A 15,010-nucleotide genomic window follows, 5' to 3' on the forward strand; every position below is an offset into this window, starting at 1 on the left:
ACTGTGTATGACATTAAACCAGCGTCGGGTTCGGGGCTAAAGCACCTGAATCACAGTATATAAATGGTGAGTGTCTAAATGTAAAATGTGTTGAAGTCTTTAAAAAGACTGTTTAAATGGATAATATGCAGATGTAAAAACAGAAGTTCAAGCATAGAAGCACCCAAAGTAATAAATTACAATGATATTATTGAAACATAACAATAGGCCCATGTATCACCAAGACTCCCTAGAGGTTCACAAGTACTGCCCTAAGTGAAATGCTAACCACAGCCAGTAGTTCACCAGTAAAGAGTAAGCGGGAAATAAAAATAGCTGAACTCTCATTCATAGCACTCCTTTTAAAAGTCAAATGCCTGGGTGACAGGTCTTATTAAAAAAAAACCTGTGTATTTTATTAAGCTAGCCCAACATTTTGGTCAGCAACACTGACCTTCCTCACAGCACTTGATTAAGGGGTTCTCCACTACTCAGAATACAGTATAATGATTCATTAGATTTCCACTTTAAAAGACAAGAAAGTTAAACTAAAGAAGTAGGCTAGAAATGTTGTACATTATGTTTTGGGCTTCTGTGCCAACCCCAAACAACCAAAGCCCTCTAGCAGGTTAGATATGTGCCTCCAAAGATGCCCCAGTAGCTTCCCATCTTCTTTTCTGCATATTTACTGCCCATGCTCTGTGCTGCTGTCAGTTAATGAGCTTAGGGATCGACTCAAAATATACAGTTCACATAGAATATAAATGTCACAGTACAAGACTGATTAGTATTTAATACAGATAATTACTACATGGCAGTACAGATACCAGTGCAACTAGCATCAGAATTAAATAATAAGCCTCATTTGTGGTTTTTGAGTTATTTAGCTTTTTATTCAGCAGCTATATATTTATTGCATTTTAAGCAATCTGGTTGCTAGGGTGCAAATTCCCCTAGCAACCATGCACTGATGTGAATAAGAGACTGGAATATGAATAGGAGAGGGACTGAATAGAAAGATCAGGAATATCAAGTGGCAATAGCAATACATTTATAGCCTTACAAAGCATTTGCTTTATAGAAGGGAGTCAGCGACACCCATTTGAAAGTTGCAAAGAGTCAGAAAAAAAAGTTGCTTAGCATTGGCCATTCTATAACATACTAAAATTTACCTTAAAGGTGAACCCCCCCTTTAATCTAGCCCTCCTATCAACTGAATATCTACATTTACCACACCAAGATACAAGTTTTTGGTTATAAGATGTTATCATTTAATACATTTAAGATAACAGATACTGTATTTAGGATGGGGAATTATTTAGGTCTTGGATGAATATAAATTGTTACTTAAAAATACTGGTACATATGTGCTGAAATACAAACAGTGTTTAATACTGGTAATGAAGTGTGTTAGTGTGAACTCAAAATAAAGAGAGACAACGAATGAAAATAGACGTGTCACATCTCTCTTCTTCCTTTGACTCTCTTCACTCTAATATCTCAGCCATCTCATGTCCTAATGTGGCTACCTCTGACTACTATAGTACTCTCACCACTGCCCTAAATGAGCTTGCTCCTATAAAAACTAAACGTTCTAGACCCAAACCACTTCAACCTTGGCATACTGCTCATACAAAAGCGCTCCAAAGACACTCACGTGCACTTGAGCTTCGCTGACGCAAATCACGTTCAGAATCAGACTTTTGGAGCTACAAATCTGCCCTGCGCTCCTTTAACACCAGCATCTTCCAAGCCAAACAAACATACTTTACTTCACTCATTAACTCCCTTTCTAAAAAACCAGCAAAACTTTTCTCCACCTTTAACAATCTCCTTTCCCCTTCTCCACCCCCTCCATGCACATCTGTCTCTGCTCAAGATATTGCTGAGCACTTCAAAAACAAAATTGACACGGTCAGAAGGGACATTACACTACTCAACCCCCCTAGACTTCCACCACCCTCCCTCCACACTCCCCAGTCTCTCCTGTGCTCCTTCACCCCTGTCACTGATGAGGAAGTCTCAAAGCTTCTGGCCTCTTCTCACCTTACCACCTGCCCGCTTGATCCAATTCCCTCAAAACTTCTCCGCAATACCAATCCTTGTCTAATCAAAGCCTTAACTCACCTATTTAATCTTTCGCTCTCAACTGGACTGTTTCCTTCTCAACTAAAACATGCTCTTGTCACCCCCATTCTGAAAAAACCCTCTCTTGAGCCCTCCAATCTTGACAACTTCCGACCTATCTCTCTGCTACCTTTCATCTCTAAACTACTTGAGCGCCTAGTCTACAACCGACTAACCTCATTCCTCTCTGACAATAACCTGCTGGACCCCCTACAATCTGGTTTTAAGCCACAACACTCCACGGAAACTGCCCTGACTCGACTAACTAATGACCTTTTAACCGCTAAAGCCAACAATCATTTCTCACTACTAATACTGCTTGATCTCTCAGCCGCATTTGACACTTTAGATCACCCTCTCCTCCTCCAGTCCCTCCAGTCGCTTGGCCTTCGTGACACAGTCCTGTCCTGGTTCTCTTCTTACATCACCAATCGTTCCTTCAGTGTCCCCTACAATGGAGTATCATCTTCTCCCCTACCTCTTTCTGTTGGAGTTCCTCAAGGCTCTGTCCTGGGACCATTACTATTCTCCCTCTATACTTCCTCCCTTGGCAAATTAATAAATTCGTATGGTTTCCACTACCACCTCTATGCTGACGATACTCAGATCTATCTCTCATCTCCTGATCTCAACCCAGAACTCCTAACTCGCGTCTCCTTCTGCCTGTCCGCTATCTCTACCTGGATGTCGCAACGCTACCTTAAATTAAACCTCTCTAAAACTGAAATGGTTCTCTTTCCTCCAACTAACACCAGTAACATCCCCGAAGTATCCATCATAGTTAACAATTCCACTATCACCCCCTCTCCCCAGGCCCAGTGCCTTGGGGTTATCCTAGATTCTGCCCTGTCATTCACTCCTCATATCCAGTCACTTATTAAATCATGTCACTTCCACATAAGGAACATATCCAAAATACGATCATTTATCACCCAAGACGCTGCCAAAATTCTTATTCACTCTCTCATCATATCGCGTCTAGACTACTGTAACTCTCTTTTAATTGGCCTCCCCCTCCAGAGACTGTCACCTCTCCAGTCCATAATGAAAACTGCTGCGAGGCTCATACACCTCAGCAACTGCTCCTCGTCTGCCTCGCCATTCTGTCAATTCCTGCACTGGCTTCCGTTACCTTTCAGAATCAAATTCAAATTAATGACACTGACTTTCAAAGCACTTCATAACTCTTCCCCACCCTACATCTCTGAACTCATCTCTATATACTCACCCACTCGCTTACTACGCTCCTCTACTGACCTGCTACTCAACTCTTCTCTCATTACCTCCTCACATGCTCGCATTCAAGACTTTGCAAGGGCTGCAACCCTCCTCTGGAACGCTCTCCCACGGTCTGTCAGACTTTCTCCCAACCTTTCTGCTTTCAAAAAATCTCTGAAAACGCACTTCTTTCGAGAAGCCTACCCTCACTCTGCTTAACTACCAAACGCAACACCACATACAATACCACATTTCTCACCCACTTAATTCGATCTTGCCCACTCCCACACCTTGTGTATTACTCCCTTCCTTTTAGACTGTATGCCTATGCATAGGGCCTTCCTCACCTTTTTGTACCTGTATTGATTGTGATGTTTGTACTCCATATATTCTATATATGTAATTCATGTGATGTAGTTGTATAATCACATTTACTTTACAGTGCTACGCAATATGTTGGCGCTATATAAATACATATTAATAATAAAATAATAATGAAATGTTAAAGGAGAATTCAACCGTAAAGTAAAAAAAACCCTACCCCCTACCCTACATAGACCCCCTGTAAGTCACGGAAATTGCCGAAGCGCCGCTCTCATTCCGAAGATTACCGAAGAGCCAGAAGATGGCTGCTGTGAACTGCACCGAAGGGTAAGTAAAGACATAGGGGCATTTGCCCGGGGTAGCAGCTAGGCTGGGGGGAGGGGGTCTATGTAGGGTAGGGGGTGGGTTTTTTTTTTAACTTTACGGTTGAATTCTCCTTTAAGCTTACCTTAACTGTTAAGTCTGTACTTGCTTTGTCATATTTTGATGTCTTTGTATTTCCAACAGTTACAAACTGAAAAAAGGCAAAGAAAAAAATAAGCTGTAACGTAATGTCCCATAATCATACTTAATGGAAAAGTTACCAGAAGTTTGTCGACCCACCAATACCTGCGCCTGAGAGTCAGCTGAGAAACTTACTCCATAAGTCAAAAGAGAGCATTTCTGTTCTCTGCAGATAGAGAGCATCTGCAATGCTAGCACAAGGCCAACAATAAGGGGCATATTTATTATGCTGTTGTAAGAGGTATCTATGAAAAGATATTGATTATGTGTATACAGTATTTCCCCACTATTAGACTGGTGAATAGAGAACTCCAGGGAAATATGTATAGTGTTGCAGCAAGAGTGGCTGTATTTGTGTGCCGGCTCAGGAAAGGCTGGATGAATGGGTCCCCTTCAAACACACCATCCTGAACCCTGTAATATTTTCAGAGAAAATTGTGTCAATTAATATACCATTTACTGCTGACAACAGCTTCCTATGTAGAGTATTTTAAGAGTGCTGACAATAACATATTACACAGAGCACTATGAGAGTGTGAACACACTAAATGCTTCTTTTTCATTGTCCCTTCAGTTGCCATACTTTTCTCTAGGGAGATGAAAGAGTGTAATATGCTATTGCCCTAATAATATAATTACTCCGAAGTCTGCTCTGAAGAAAATTACAGTTAATTAATTCTGTGTAAGTTAACTTTTGTGTATACTTATAACGGGTATGCTTACCCTTGGTGTAGGTGATAAACTCTGAATAACAAACACCATTGGATTTGGACAACCTACATACACTATATCAAGGGCAAACATCATACAATTTAGTGCAATAATTGAACTTCTGTTGCCGTCAAACAAGGCCAGTATACAGTATTTTCATAGTTGAATGGATGGTATGGAATACTAGATCTGGTGTAACTTCTATTAGCCCCTTAGCAACTCCATTAGTCAAATATTATTGTAGTCTATGTTATGGGATTAATATTTGTGTGAAGATGATGGGAGTATGAACTCTGGATTGGCAATTCTAGATGGGGCTGATCTCTCTAACAGCCGGGAGACCAGTTTCTCTAGTAGTGGTGGGGGGGAGAGTAGAGTCAGGCCTAAGCAGATTGTGGTTGGAGGGGACTCAATTATTAGGAAAGTGGATAGGGTAATTTGTCGTCCGGATCGCTACAACCGAACAGTTTGCTGTCTACCTGGTGCCAGGGTTCGGCATGTGGTTGATCGGATAGACAAATTATTGGGTGGGGCTGGGCACGACCCAGCTGTCTTAGTGCATATCGGTACTAATGACAAAATAAATGGTAGATGGAAGACCTTAAAGAATGATTTCAGGGATCTAGGCTCTAAGATCAAGGAAAGGTCTTCCAATGTAATCTTTTCTGAAATTTTGCCTGTGCCACGTGCAAGTTTAGGAAAACAGCGGGAGCTTAGGGAGCTTAATGCGTGGCTAAAGTCTTGGTGCAGGAAGGAAGGGTTTGGGTTCATAGAGCACTGGGCTGACTTTTCGTTGGGGTACAACTTATACAGCCGTGACGGTTTGCACCTCAATGGAAGGGGGTCCGCGGTGCTAGGGGAAAGAATGGCTAAGAGGTTGGAGGAGTGTTTAAACTAGGCAAGGGGGGGTGGGTGAGAGAAAGGATTATGGGGAAGCTAGTGTAGACGGGGCAGTAGGGTTAGTAAGGGGTCATGGGGGAGGAGTGAGGGGGGCATACAGTTTACCAGCTAAGGAGGTCCCTCTGTTACAAGGAAAACAGAATAATACTAACTTAACGTATAATTCTTTACCAAGTAATGCACATTTCAAAAGTAAAAGTAATAACCTCCGCTGTATGCTGGCAAATGCACGGAGTTTGTCAGGTAAAATGGGAGACCTAGAATTAATTGCATGCTCTAAAAATTATGATATAATTGGTATCACTGAGACCTGGTGGGATGAAACATGTGACTGGATTGTGAATTTAAATGGTTACACCCTTTTTAGGAGGGATAGAGGGATTAAAAAGGGTGGAGGAGTGTGTTTGTATGTAAAGCCTGAATTAAAGCCATGCGCTAAAGAAATAAAAATAGCTGGCACTGGTGAGGGTGTAGAATCACTCTGGGTAGAGATTTCGACTGGGCAAAAGGTATCAAAAAGAATTATCATTGGTGTATGCTATAAACCACCTCGTATAAGTGTCGAGTATGAAGCCGAGCTACTCTTGCAGATACAAGCGGCTTCACAGCTGGGTCAAGTTGTTGCTATGGGTGACTTCAATTATCCAGACATTGACTGGGGTAATGGGGTTGCTAAGACAGAAAAAGCTAGTAGGTTTGTAAATATGCTGAATGACAACTTTTTATTCCGGCTTGTTCAAGAACCTACTAGGAATAACTCTCTTTTGGACCTTGTAATAACTAACAATACTGAACTCATCTCTAACATTTGTGTGGGTGAGCATTTAGGGAATAGTGATCATAACATGGTCTCCTTTGAGATTCTGTTGCAGAAGCAATTCTATAAGGGAGTAACTAAAACACAAAATTTCAGACGTGCAAACTTTGACAGTATAAGGGCATCTCTGCAACATATTAAGTGGGAAATGCTTTTCACAGGGTTAAACACAGAACAAAAATGGGAAGTCTTTAAAATGCTGCTTAATAAATATACTTGTCAGTATATTCCACTTGTAAGCAAGGAACGTCGTTGCAAAGCAAAACCTTTTTGGTTCAATAGAAGCGTTGGTGTTGAGGTGGGTAAGAAAAGACGTGCTTTTAAGGCTTTCAAGTTAGCTGGTACAGCCGAAACATTTATAAGGTACAAGGAGGCCAATAAATCATGCAAAGAAGCTATAAGGCAAGCTAAAATTGCTATAGAAAAGGATATTGCAGCAAGCAGTAAAAAAAATCCAAAATTATTTTTTAAATATGTCAATAGTAAAAAAATGAAGCAGGAAGGGGTGGGACCCTTACTATCAGAGGGGGGTCAGCTGGTTGATAAAAACAAAATAAAAGCGCAGATTCTGAACTCGTATTTTTCATCTGTGTACACAAATGAAGAACCAGTAAGTGAAGGTTTCCTTCTTAACACTCCCAATTCTAGTAATACAACTAATGATGCATGGTTCACACATGAAGAAATTCAAAAGAGACTTGAACATGTTAAGATTAACAAAGGTCCAGGGCCAGATGGTATTCATCCCAGGGTAATTAGCGAGCTTAGCTCTGTGATTGCCAAACCTCTTTACTTAATTTTTCAGGATTCATTGAGATCTGGCATTGTGCCGAGAGACTGGCGAATTGCTAATGTGGTGCCTCTATTCAAAAAAGGATCCCGTTCTCAGCCTCAAAACTATAGGCCAGTTAGTCTGACGTCAGTATTAGGAAAGCTTTTCGAAGGGTTAATAAAGGATAAGATACTGGACTTCATAGCAAATCATAATACTATGAGTTTGTGCCAGCATGGTTTTATGCGTAATAGATCTTGCCAGACTAACTTAATTTCTTTTTACGAGAATGTAAGTAGAGACCTCGATTCTGGGATGGCAGTGGATGTGATTTACTTAGACTTTGCTAAAGCATTTGATACAGTGCCACACAAAAGGTTACTGGTTAAATTAAGGAATGTTGGCCTGGAACATAGTATTTGTACCTGGATAGAGAACTGGCTAAAAGATAGACTACAAAGAGTGGTGGTAAATGGAACATTTTCTAATTGGACCAGTGTTGTTAGTGGAGTACCGCAGGGCTCTGTACTAGGTCCCTTGCTTTTCAACTTGTTTATTAATGACCTGGAGGTGGGCATTGAAAGTACTGTTTCTATTTTTGCAGATGATACTAAATTGTGCAGAACTATAGGTTCCATGCAGGATGCTGCCACTTTGCAAAGTGATCTGTCTAAACTGGAAAACTGGGCAGCAAACTGGAAAATGAGGTTCAACGTTGATAAATGCAAGGTTATGCACTTTGGCAAAAATAATATAAATGCAAGTTATACACTAAATGGCAGTGTGTTGGGAGTTTCCTTAAATGAAAAGGATCTAGGGGTCTTTGTAGATAACACGTTGTCTAATTCTGGGCAGTGTCATTCTGTGACTACTAAAGCAAATAAAGTTCTGTCTTGCATAAAAAAGGGCATTAACTCAAGGGATGAAAACATAATTATGCCTCTTTATAGGTCCTTGGTGAGGCCTCATCTGGAGTATGCAGTTCAGTTTTGGACTCCAGTCCTTAAGAGGGATATAAATGAGCTGGAGAGAGTGCAGAGACGTGCAACTAAATTGGTTAGAGGGACGGAAGACTTAAATTATGAGGGTAGACTGTCAAGGTTGGGGTTGTTTTCTCTGGAAAAAAGGCGCTTGCGAGGGGACATGATTACACTTTACAAGTACATTAGAGGACATTATAGACAAATGGCAGGGGACCTTTTTACCCATAAAGTGGATCACCGTACCAGAGGCCACCCCTTTAGACTAGAAGAAAAGAACTTTCATTTGAAGCAACGTAGAGGGTTCTTCACAGTCAGGACAGTGAGGTTGTGGAATGCACTGCCGGGTGATGTTGTGATGGCTGATTCAGTTAATGCCTTTAAGAATGGCTTGGATGATTTTTTGGACAGACATAATATCCAAGGCTATTGTGATACTAAACTCTATAGTTAGTATAGGTATGGGTATATAGAATTTTAATTAAAAGTAGGGAGGGGTGTGTGTATGGATGATGGGTTTTCATTTGGAGGGGTTGAACTTGATGGACTTTGTCTTTTTTCAACCCAATTTAACTATGTAACTATGTAACTATGTAACGTAACTAAAAAAAAATTCTGCATGAAAAGCATCTTTGGGGACAAAGGCAAAGTAAAAGGAGGCTCAGAACGTATGGCTTGCATAGTGGTGTTATCAAAAAATGTTTCATTAAATCCCAGCACAAAGAACTGTTGACATGCAGCGCAATTTGATCCCCATGAAATTCAGTTAAATCAAAGACGTTTGTATGCACAAAAATGACTAATGTCACTTAGCCAAACTTAAAGCACCCACACTGATTAAAACCTATAGGAAAAAAATTAAACTGTATCCAGAGGAGATGAGATCATAAAAATTTGATAGAGGGGAATTAATGGCACTTCCCGTCTCACTTCACTATCACAATTTATCATTCCACTATGAAGTGAGACAATACCAAGCTCGTTATATCATAATAAAAATATATGCATTCTAAAATGATGCTAACAAAAACACAATAACATTTTATGCTCAGCCCTAACAAAAGGGAAATATATCACTTTTGGTTGCTTCCTGGATATTTTACATCCCTTGATCAATACGGTACACTTTCTCAAATAAAATAATAATGGTGCTTTCTCATTCATGGCAGTAATTTTCCAACAGTTTCTATGGTTATAGTCCCACTCTGTTATATATAAAATATTAAATAGTCCACACTCTGTCTAACTCAATATACGGGTGCATGCTAAATTGGTTTATATGCAACTGAAGCATTTCAATCAATTTTACACCTTGACTTATTTTATGTCATCCATAGAAAAATAGTAATTGAATGCTAAAGTGTAACCTGTCAAAAAAAAGGGATTTATCCTGGGATAAAGCCCCCAGTTCCAAGAGCACATATATCAAAAAACAAGAAAATATCCCATAACTCTATAATATCCTAAACAGTTAGTTTTTATTCTAATATCATTTTAAAAAAATGGCATACAGACCACATGGTATTCCACCTTGGTAAGTAGGAATACCATGTGGTCTGTATGCCTATTTCTTAAAATGATATCTGAATAAAAACTAACTTTTTATCCTTGATAAAGGTCCTAAGGGGAACCAAAATGTTGGATGCAGCACGATACAAGATTTATGTGCAAATTGGCACCTTATGGGTAGCATGTTGTGGCCTACTCTGCTCGGCTCTTTCTGTTATTAAACATTTGCTTTCTCTTTTGTGTGCCACTTCTCATAGTGTTTTCTAACCAAACAGCTCTTTTCTCTGCAGTTGATGTTAAAGGATAACTTAACCCTAGGCTCATTCCCCACCACCTGCAACAACTGTTCTTTACAAAAGTTCTGTCGATTAGTTTACACCCCTACAAACTGGCGCAAGGAAGTTGTGGGGGTGGAAACGAAGAGGGTTTAAATTCTGTCACACTACTGTGGGTCTGATTCTTTTCTGATTTGATTATATATATATATATATATATATATATATATATATATATATATATATATATATATATATATATATATATATATATATATATATATACACAGACACACACATACTTAAAAAAGTATGTATATAACTTTGAATATACAATACCAACATTGAAATTAATTTATTACTATTTAGTAATTTATTATTGAGACTTTAAAAATTAACCTAACTGGGCTAAAATAATTAAAAAAAAAGTGATGAATAGGACAACTGATTTCCCTAGCATGCAAAAAATATTTTGCACACATCTCATACTTGAGAGTATGGAAATGTTATCATTTGTGAATCTTAGGGAAAATATCTTTAATGAGGTGAAACTTTATTCAACATGATTTAATAGGATTTATTAAAACAAAAATATAAATATGGTGATTACATGAAAAATATAAAACCAGATGCTCAGTAGATAGACCACATCAGCTTCTACTGAGCTGCACTGCTACTTCTTTTAAAATAATTTTCTAAACTAAACAAACGATCTTTTAATAAGCACACTTTCGCTCCCGCACAGCGGCCATTTTTCCCAACGAACGTCATCATGATGTTGTTTGTTTCCCCATGTGCATTTGTTTATAGCACCTTCCAATGCCATCTCCTTTGGGCTTTGCTTTGAAATTAGAATCACTCATGCTTAAAGGCAAACAACTGATTAACTTTCTGCTTGTGTTCTGTGTGCCCTGGCACAGACTTGCCCACGTGGTCTGTGAGGTTTGGAAACAAGTAGCCATCTGTGTATCAAATAGAAGCATATTGGCCTTTTCTCTGCTGTGGTTTTTATACCACAGGATAAAACGCTAAGGGGCAGATTTATCAAGGGTCGAATTTTGAAGTGTAAAATACTTCGAAATTCGACCATCGAATTAAAATACTTTGAATTCGAATATCGAAGTCAAAGTATTTGGTCACCGAATTGGGCCATCGAACGATCAACGTAAAATCGTTCGATCGATTTTACTTCGATGTGTAAAGACTTAGAAAATGGTTGTAGAAGGTCCCCATTGGCTAACGTAGAACTTCGGCAGGTTTAATTTGGTGAAGTATTGAAGTCGCAGTTTTTTTAGAAGAGACAGTACTTTGATTATCGAACTATTCAAACTATTTTTACTCTAATCGAATTCGAAGTAAATTCGAAGTCGTAGTATCCTATTCGATGGTCGAAGTATCCAAAAAATTACTTTGAATTTCGAATTTTTTTATTTTGAAAATTCCCTCTAATTGACTTGACCCTTGATAAATCTGCCCCTATGTGTGCCACTGACCAAATTACTTATTACACAGAAGCAGCTAATTGAAAGACCTGTAGGAGAACTGAATTTTGATACATTATTTCAAGAGTCAGAACCAGAGTATAGAATAGGATAAAGAAATACAATATCTGTGGTGCTCCTACAGACGTATCCCAGTCCAATGCAGTTTTTGGCAAACTGGATGACCAGCCTGGGATATTAGGTAAGAGATATATAATCACTAGGGCTGGCTAACATTTGACATCCCTCCAGTGATCATAAGGGTAGGACTACACGGGTGTTTTCTGTGCGATCCGAGACGCTGTGCAAAAATGCAGGCGTCAAATCAGATGTGACGGAACTAAGGTAAGTGAATGCATTGTCGGATAGTGTTGCAGTGTTGATAATAAGCGGCATGACTGTTGGAGGCAGACCGTCACATCTGATTTGACGCCTGCGTTTTTGCGCAGCGTGTCGGATCGTACAGAAAACGCCTATGTAGTCCTACCCTTATGTGAAATTAATTTATATGGGAAGAAAGAAACCATTGCATTTGCAGTTCATTTTATTAAATGATTTCCTTGCTTTGCTTTTCATACTATTTTTTCATATTATTATTATTTTCTTTTAGTCTTAACTGTATGGACGTTTTTTTCACCATGTCTGTAAAATTATTTTGTTTAACAGCATCGTGGGTCAAAAATATCTACAGTTATTTCTTTAAAAACAAAAAAAAAACCTACTGGCAGACAATTGTTTTATATTGTTATACTACACATTTTCATATTCAGATCATTGCTAAACACAAATAGCTTGCAAATGCCTAGGCGTGTCTTTCCAGGAGGCACAGATGTCATTGTCAATATTTGTACAGCATCTTCCAATGAAGCATTGTCCATGTAATTATCATTTACAAAGACCAAATGGTCATCAGGTAAAACTGTTTCACTGTTTCTGCCACCCCATTTCATACCAGAGACTGAATCACAAGGACGAGCCTTGCTGAATCTAAAGGATCCTGTAGATGGAGTCAGAAACCACAAACAGTGAATCAGAGTTTCCTAGTTCCATCTCCTGCATAAACTCAGTGCTGTGGGAGCAGCAGTGGCTTTTATATTAGAAGTAGGATAAAGAAAGTTAAAATAAGTCATGTGGTTATTTAAAAAAAAAGATGCCAAGATGATATTTCAGTCACATACAAGTTCTGTCTTGCATAAAAAAGGGCATTAACTCAAGAGATGAAAACATAATTATGCCTCTTTATAGGTCCCTGGTAAGGCCTCATCTGGAGTATGCAGTGCAGTTTTGGACTCCAGTCCTTAAGAGGGATATAAATGAGCTGGAGAGAGTGCAGAGACGTGCAACTAAATTGGTTAGAGGGATGGAAGACTTAAATTATGAGGGTAGACTGTCAAGGTTGAGGTTGTTTTCTTTGGAAAAAAGGCACTTGCGGGGGGACATGATTACACTTTACAAGTACATTAGAGGACATTATAGACAAATAGCAGGGGACCTTTTTACCCATAAAGTGGATCACCGTACCAGAGGCCACCCCTTTAGACTAGAAGAAAAGAACTTTCATTTGAAGCAACGTAGGGGGTTCTTCACAGTCAGGACAGTGAGGTTGTGGAATGCACTGCTGGGTGATGTTGTGATGCTGATTCAGTTAATGCCTTTAAGAATGGTTCAGATGATTTTTTGGACAGACATAATATCAAAGGCTATTGTGATACTAAGCTCTATAGTTAGTATAGGTATGGGTATATAGAATTTAATTAAAAGTAGGGAAGGGTGTGTGTATGGATGCTGGGTTTTCATTTGGAGGGGTTGAACTTGATGGACTTTGTCTTTTTTCAACCCAATTTAACTATGTAACTATGTAACTATGTAACATACAAATATGTAGTAAAGCTATGGGGCACATTTACTAAAGGGCAAAGTGACTAACGCTGCCGATGTTTCGACAGCGTGACATAATTTTGTTACTTCGCCGATGTACTAATGGGTGCGTGCAGGCGTCACTTCGCTAGCGAAGGAGATAGACGCAAACATTGCTTTGCACTCTGGCAAACAGACGTAACTCCGTATATTCACTAAAATGCAGATTTTACTGAACGTTACCTCTTCTTGCAGATTTGCCTTTGCCACCTCAGACCAGGCGAAGTGCAATGGAGTGGATAGGACTTCCTTAATTTTTTGTTGAAAAATTTTCTAAGTCCCAAAAAAACGCTGGCGTCTTTTCCTTTTTTCTGATTGATAGCCTGCAAAAGACCATAACAATTTTTTTGGGTACCTGGGTTCCCCCCTACATTTCCTAATATAAGGCACATAAACTATACACTGGGCTCATGTGTATTATAACAACTCTATTTTATTTTATTAAGGTTCCCTGGGCTTGTGTAATGTAATGTATTTACTGCAACATATACGTCCATTCAACTTTTACTTCCTGCCATATGCAAATTAGCCAACGCTAGCACAACTTCACTTTGCTTACCGAAGTGACGCTAGCGCAACTTCGCATCTTAGGGAATTATCGTTGTCCTGGCGAATTTATGCCAAAGTGTTGCAAAGTGGGCAAAGCAGTCGCTAGCGAATTTGCGCCGCTTAGGGATATTGCCCCTTTAACTACTGTATGTGCAATTTATATATGAATGCTAAATAAATACAAATGATTATCATGCAACTCAGTCAGTTATGTGCAGTGTCATTTTTGATTTTTTTTAAAAATGTAACTCTTTAATGGAAAAATACATAGCAGGTGCAGACATCATCATTGGCCTGTAGTGCCCTGTTCCATTTGCCCAATATGCAAAGTGCTCCTTTTGGTAGCTGAGGATGAGTAGCGTATAACAGTGCTTTATTAGCAGGCTCATGCAGCCATTAGACAACAGCAAGTAAACTCTATTTTTTTGTTTTTATGGTTGTTGGATTGTTTGACTTTTTAGTTCTCCGGTTTAGAACTGGTTGCTTAGGAGCCTAGCTATCACTAGAAAAAAAAAACAAGAAAGTCTTTAATTAGGGAAAATATATTAAAACCAGTTTTATAATAAATATGCTTTCAAAAGACATTGGTCATTAACCCTAACAACCAGACTGCATTTAAACGTTCAGTTAGGAAAAGTGTAGAATAGAAAGGGGAACACATGCAACTCTATCTGCATTTCATTTAAATGCAATCATTAATGCATTCCAGTAGCTCTCCAAACTCACCAATAAAGGTGCAACATTTGCCTTATTGAATGGTGTGACTCTGTGCTTATATGCTTAGTGTAGCACCTTAGTACTGGCTTGCAATCCTACAAAATTTTCAGTTAATGCCAAAATGAATTACACCATTTATTATTTTATTTTTTTTAATTCCTACTTTCTCATACTTATTTCCTGCCACACAGCCAAGTGTTGCAGCATATTACATACCTTTAATTGACATT

General features: G+C 38.9%; 1 pseudogene; it reads right to left on the reverse strand.

Annotated features, from left to right (window-relative positions):
- Positions 1–15,010, reverse strand: part of LOC108714983 — a 143,081-nt pseudogene that overhangs the window by 88,583 nt on the left and 39,488 nt on the right.

This window comes from Xenopus laevis, chromosome 4S (genome assembly GCF_017654675.1).
Source record: "Xenopus laevis strain J_2021 chromosome 4S, Xenopus_laevis_v10.1, whole genome shotgun sequence".
NCBI lineage: Eukaryota > Metazoa > Chordata > Amphibia > Anura > Pipidae > Xenopus > Xenopus laevis.